The sequence below is a fragment of the Genypterus blacodes genome, unplaced genomic scaffold (genome assembly GCF_046128005.1).
Source record: "Genypterus blacodes isolate CSIRO-AG114 ecotype Tasmania unplaced genomic scaffold, CSIRO-AGI_Gbla_v1 ptg000062l_1, whole genome shotgun sequence".
Classification (NCBI taxonomy): Eukaryota; Metazoa; Chordata; class Actinopteri; order Ophidiiformes; family Ophidiidae; genus Genypterus; species Genypterus blacodes.
In genome coordinates, this window is record NW_027466874.1 from 1,317,934 (window position 1) to 1,325,000 (window position 7,067).

The 7,067-nt window shown below is 42.5% G+C and overlaps 1 protein-coding gene across 1 annotated transcript in view; it reads right to left on the reverse strand.

Moving 5' to 3' along the window:
• Positions 1-6,856: 6,856 nt before the first annotated feature.
• Positions 6,857-7,067, reverse strand: part of LOC143003694 (regulator of G-protein signaling 8-like) — a 5,227-nt gene continuing 5,016 nt past the window's right edge. The window contains exon 4 of the mRNA XM_076154481.1: positions 6,857-7,067. This exon is cut by the window's right edge and continues 408 nt beyond it. The gene's annotated coding sequence lies outside the window, so the exon portion shown is untranslated.

Below are 7,067 nucleotides of genomic sequence, written 5' to 3' on the forward strand. Positions count from 1 at the left end.
GTCTCTGACCTGGAGGAGGGAATCTGGGACACCCGGGGACAAATCCACGCAGACAGGGCGAGGCTCCAGCTGTGAGGAGACGGCCACCTGCCATGCTACATATTATTGTATCAAAGTGAATGCGTAGTGAGATTCATGTGGATCACTGACAAACCCGTTCAACCAGGCCTTCACCATGAGAATGACGAGGCAGGAGTTGAAACTTCATAAACGAAAACTTTCATACCGTCCTGACATTTTTCCTTAATAGTGGCTCTCCTTCTAGCTTTGTTTTGAACGCCAGGACTTTGTCTGCTGCTGCTCGGTGCTGCTCAGGTAATGAAAACAGCTGTGAATGTGGTTTACGACAGCAGCCGTGGCTTAACTACACAATAAAAACAACACAAAGAGCCGAAAGAGCCTAAACCCGCCACAATGACAAGCCTGTGTGGGCTCATTACTGCACATTACTCATTGATTTGATTCACTGTTAATGTTAAATCCATCCATCCATCCACTGTAGCAGCAGGTTCACGCTGCCACTGCACTGACTCGTCTCTCTTTTACCCTCCCGGAGGCAGATGCTCGCCGTTTGTCCCTGAATGGAGCCTGAATCGGCTGTAAAACGCGGTTAATTTGCGACCGCGTGACACAAAGCGTTTCTACAGCACAGACTAAACACATTAGAATGCAGGACAAACACGGCCAGCAGCTGTCCACATGACACGCGCTCATTTACCAGGGCGTTATGTGGAGAAAGCAAACTTCCGGTGAGCTGCTATGTTATTGTTACAAGATAAAATCGACCTCAGTACGAGTGGATCTCTGTTGTCTCTATTGAATCCCATCATTCCTCCCTTTCCTAGTGCAGGTACACAATCAGGGCAAGAGGCAACCGCCACTGACATCGTTTGAGCCACAAGGTCGTTGACGTATTCAATTTGCGGGCGAATTGTTTCATTTGTGTCACATTGGATTCACACCTGGCAGCAGCTGAGACAGAGATCCAATCACCAAGCCAGTGAGCCGGATGGCAAAGGGTTCTCACCATGGGTCGGGGCAAGCGTTCGCACGTTGCATTGACGTGTGTGTCTGGATGGCGAGATCGAATGTAAAGGTGTGCAAGGTGTAAAAGGAAATGAAATGAAAGAAAGAGTCGCAACCGTGAGCATGTGTTCCGGCAGCCTTGGAGGGGGGAGAATGTGGTGAAATATAAAAAATCGTATTCCTGTGAGCTGTTTTTCATTTACAAATGTGAAATAATAAAAAACATGCAGACACTCGGGTCACGGCCACAGGAAGTGACCATAATGTTTTCTGGTATTACATCTCCTCGTGTGTTTGTTTGTTTTGTTGTGAAGGTCGCTGTGAGCGGTGAGTCAGCACAGAGCGGAAAGGAACCAGAGCTCTTAAAAGCCCCGTTACATGAATCAAACTGTAACAGAAGGTTCAGGGGGGGACGGGGAGTTTCCGGGAATCCTGGGCACAGGAAGTGGTCGACATGAGACAGGATCATTGTAATTATTCATTCAATAGTTTGGGTGCTGAGGTTTGTTTTTGTGGGATTTGGGTGAAATGGATTTTTAATTATTGATCTTTGATTTTTTGCCTCAAAAAGAACCTGTAACATTCTTGCGTCTACTCTTATCAGCAAGTATGTGTACCTGTCACTCACACTTCGACTCCAACTCTGATGCTTACACCACATTTACCATCATCGTCAGCATCATGTCTCACTTTTAAACAACGTGCCGGTATCTGTGTTTGAAAAGTTGTTATCTGTGTCAGAGCCTCTCTGCATATTGTGCACCGGCCCTCTGTGGCCCTCAGTGTGCGTGTGTGCGTGTGTGTGTGTGTGTGTGTGTGTGTGTGTGTATGTGTGTGAGGCCCTCAGGTTGCTCATCTGTCTGATGGTCCTTAGGGGAGGAGCAGAGCAGCCTGCACAGATGCTCCGCTGCTTGTTAAACAATAACCACTGAAGTGTGCGCCCACCCCCCTCTCCCCCTCTGGGTGACACTTTGCTCCATGACACCCCCCCTACCCCCCTCCTCCCCCTGGGGCTGTTACAACAGAGGTCAGCCAAGACGACAATATGCAAAGTGTCCACAGTTTTAATGGCATCATATGCAGGACATCTCTCTCAGTCTCTGGACCCATGAGGCCTGTGCTGTGCTGCAGGTTACACAGGACCACCTGGTGCTTTAATCTTGGGGCTGATGGCGTTCTGCTGTTTCTGCTCCTCACTGAGTTCATTTTGTCCTCCTGGCACACAGAATACATTTGTGATAACTGATCTCATTCACTAAGCTCCTCAACCTATTTGTGCCCCAGTGTCACTTCGGTGGCGTGTTGTTGTGCTAGTTGGGCGTGGTAAAAAGCCTGTTAATGTTAATTAGGTGTGTTAATTATCCTGCTAATGACATCAGATGGCTGCACTTCCATTAACACCTTCCTTCATGCTCTTTGCTCTTCTCTTTGTCTGTCTCCTGCCTCAGCTGGGATCTGATCTCAGCTGGTGGACGCTATGCTGCTGCTGCCCATCCTTCCTGCTTGCTCAGTGGTGATAGTGTGTTTTTAGTAGCTAGCAGTGTATCCTACCACTCTGTAATCACACAAGTGTAGTCTGTAATCTAACAACCAAGCAGGGGTGTTCATATACAGTGTATGTTGTATTCTACTGTTCAGTACATCTTGAGTTTTGGGTGGTGTATCCACTTGTGTTCATTCTGGAGCAGCAGAGGGAAGTGAGTCGATGGTCGGACTGGGAGAATCAATCACACTGACATGCAGCAAATATACTAGTTTAAGTGTAAAAGTCTGAAGTATCCAGTCAATATTTTCACAGATGGTCCCTGACTAAATTAGCTTGAAGAGCGGAGAGGTGTATGTAAGTGTTATGAGCTATAAATGAGCTTTAAAAAGCCGTGATGTTCCAGTGTGTGTGTGTGGTCGGTTCCTAGCCGAGCTTGTCACTGATTAACTGCAGTGTGAAAGGCTGTGTTTACCTCCTGCAGCCCGGCGGCTCGTGAGACTTCGGGCTCAGGCATCAACACCACTGATAGTTGACTCCGTTCAACATCACACAGACACAGTTGTGTGTACCTGCTGTCATGGCGACCATAACAAACATAATGTCCATATGGGGGGCAACAGGTTGGTGTTATTCCCAGAGAATGTTGATTCTGTTTGTGACGAAACGTAAGAGATAGAGATAATACTCGAGCAGATGAGCCGCTCTAATGTCAAAGGTTATACATTGATATGCAAATATTGATCTTTACACTGAATATTACACTGCTGTGATGACGATGTATGCAGAATATGGCTTATTTTCCAAGGCAGGTCAGTATCTCCACATAAATTATGGCTGTTGTGTGTTTGTTGTCCATTTACATCCAAACTTTAGCATATGGATCCACATAATGAGATAATTTGTTAATTTGAGGGAAACGCCACAGTCATTCGTTTATCAAATTATGTTCAATAATGTTCATCATATATATACCAATGTTATTGCTCCAGATCGTTTTTAATGTGTTTGTTTGATGGTTTATGTCATTGTGACACCGAAGCAGTCTGGATTTTGTTATTGTTTTTGTGTTGTTTTCATCTGTGCAGAACAGGAGCGGCAATCAACTGTCCTTCCCATCCTCCACATGATCCATAGTCAAGGCAGTGCTGCACTGTGGGTATTGTGTTTACTATTGATTCAGAGACTGGCGAGAAAAGGGATAAAGGGCAGAGAGAGAGAGAGAGAGAGAGAGAGAGCATTAGAGTGAGGGCAACATAGAGAGGAGAGAAGAGTGTTAGAGAGAGATTAAGGCAGATTAATATGAACAGCACGGGATCACTGCTTCATGTGAACATTTTGTTCTTTCAGTTTGATGGAAATCCAGTAATCGCTGCAGAAAATCATCTTAACGCTTTTTCACCTCATATAGAATCCTGAAAGTTTTCTTTTCACACAACAGCTGAAGAGAATCTTGCAGTGCAGTTGGGTTGATTTATTTTGGGAAAAGAGGAAGAAATAGACACACTTTATTTGCAGTTATTTCGCTTGCATGCGTGTTACTGTATGTTGTAGGTGTGTGTGCTGGATCGTTGGACATTATCAATTCTTTGACAATATCCAACAAATACCTACATTTCTTTAATTATGCTTAAACATAATGCAAAAATATTATTATCAATGAGCAGAATATGTCCAAGGTCTTTATTTTGTGTTAAAAACAACCCTTTACTTCCTGAGATTATGTTTCATATGGGTTTTCTTTGGTAGATTCTGTTTGTTGGCATTAGTGGTGCATGTGTCACCAACTCGCAGCAGCAGTGACCCATTTCACCAACACAACCGCACCAACGCCGACATCATCCTCCTTTTTTATTTTCAAACAATATTATTTGTGTGGATAATCGCTGCTCGGCTGAGATCTGTGTGTTGATTTGTTTACATTCTGCTGGCCCAGATACTGTAGATGTGTGTTGTGTCTACTGAGCAGTACTGGCGCTGCCCCACATTCATGCACTCACATTCACTCCATGACTAACGCACACACAACAGCAGAGTGAATGGATGTTTAACATTATGGTCCAATCACTGGTGCCCCAGAGAGCAAGCAGCCGGGCTCCTTTGATAAGCACAGTGCGCTGAATGTTTCATAATTTTCTGTTTTCAATTGTTTCGTCATCGTAAAGTGAGCAAAGGCGTAAATTGCCACTCCTCTGCTTGGCTGCAGTCATGAATTAGCTTGGTAAAACTGATGGATTAGCCTTCATCTGGATCTCACCCACACTGGAATTAAATATTAATCATTGACTCAGACGTAATCAGACGACGTAATGTTCACATTTCCATGTGTATTGTAAAAGCGGCATAATGCCTGAATGTACAATTATACAAAAACACATTGATCCACTTCTGCTCTTGATTGCACAACTTTGCTCACTGAGTGAAAAGAGGCCACATTAGGCGCTGTCTCCGAAAGGCTAGCAGTGGCAGGCCTGAGCCAAATGGAGCTTAAGTACGGTAATAGAAGTGTGCTATAGTCGAGCTCTAATGTCGTTTATATTTCTGTCCAGTAGAATGACTGAATGCGTAGTAAAGTAGAGCTCAGTTCTGTTCTCCCAAAATGGATTCAGAAACGCAGCGATGAATCACCGCCGACCAGGCCGACTTTTCTGTTTGATTCCTGTGGTGTTATATTGTGTCCATAGAAATGAGGTCAATCCCTCCGTCTGATCGCTGAACACACTGAACCGTATGATCATACTTTCAAGTCGTTTACTCAGTATTGTTAAAGCTCGCCTTTATTTTTGGCTCGGTATCTATGCTTACAACTCTCATCACAGAAACACAATTGTTGTAGACATCTTCACCAAGAGATTCCATGAAAAAAGAAATATAAATAAAAATATTGGGAATTTTTTTGTGCTCCCCTTACCCTTGCATGGAAGATGACCACACTTGAGTAAAATATCAATAAAATATGATCCACAGGGTCTAGATGGTTGAAATCTGGTACGGATGTAGACAGGTGCACTGTGAACAGAAAATGTATTGCTTACAGTTTTGTGGAAAGATATTGATTTATAAGTACCAAAATTTCATGTTCGTTTATTAAAAAACGGGTGGATTTTTACCTGTATTTTCATTTATGATTATATATTTTTTTCTTTAAACACATGGTATCTCATGTTAAAGGTGTCTAGAATAATTGTGAGCTTTCCTGTGTTTCTGTGATGTTTTTATAAAGAGTTTTAAGCATAAATACTAAGCCAAAAGTACAGGCGAGATTTAACATTAGTGCAAAAATAGTTAATAATGATTTATATATTAGAATTATATATTTATATATATGATATAGTAATTTATATTAAAATTCCATATGAGTGTTGATGAAATGATGTCACATGGGGACACAATGCAGGTGCAGCTCAAACTTTAATCTGAAAATCTAAAGAGGGAAGTTACATTCGTGTGGAACACAGTAACATACCACCAACAGTGATGTCATACTCAGCCAGGTCTGTTTATACAATACAGCCTGACACATGCATTAAAGAAAATATATCTGGCTGAAAATATACAGAATATTCTCCTCAAATACTCAGGAAATTGTTTTTATTTAGCTTATTGAAAAGGAGTGCAAATGCTGAAAACACATTTTTTATACCGTAAACAATTCCCAGGCTTTACATTTGGTTACATACACAACTCCATTTGAGAAAGAACATCTTTAAATTGTCATTTGGGGGGTTTGGGAGACTTGCATCATGCTGAAAATGACTTCAAACATTTGTACAACACATTTTTCTTCTGTTGCTTCTGTGGGACAGGATGGATTCAATGTAAAATAACAACAGCAGCAACATAAATGACCGAAATGTGTGTCTCAGTGAGGTCATGTGATTAGACTTTCAGACTTCATTAGAGGCAGAAGAATATTTTTGCTGTGCCTAATGTCGGTACTTTTAACCGGCGGAAAATCTTGCTATTTTATTTCCTTTCTGGAATTTTTGTTTGTTTTCTTGAATGTTCCCGGACTTCCTCTTTTACTTTAACTTTAAATGTGTGCTAGTGTAGCTTTGTTAAATGTAATAGGGACCATGTGACTCACTTTGAACCTTATTGGAGCCAAAGCATCATGACAGTGCTGATACTTCTTTGGTGGGTGAGTACAACAGGGTGCATGATGGGAAGAAGATGTTTGCAGAACAGAATCCTGAGGGCTTCATGAGTATCAATGTGTAAAACCTAAACATGTTGATACAGGAGATGAAATAACTGGCCCAGAGAACTACACTGCCTCCATCTTCACTGATTATTGTACAGAGACTATGTGAGCCTGTTATTGGCTGTGCGTTTCGTTCATTTCCTGAATTGTCCCCCCAAGTAAAGCCCAACCTGATTCAGACTTATCACATGTTAATGTCTCATATATACCTGCGAGAGTGTAGCTACTTCCACATCTAAGTGCAATCAGTGTTCACTTACTTCATTATTCTTAGTAAACACAGAAATCTACCACAGCAGGTCGGGCGACCCGTAAACGACGGTGACTACGACGGGAGAGTGAGTCGAGGTAAAA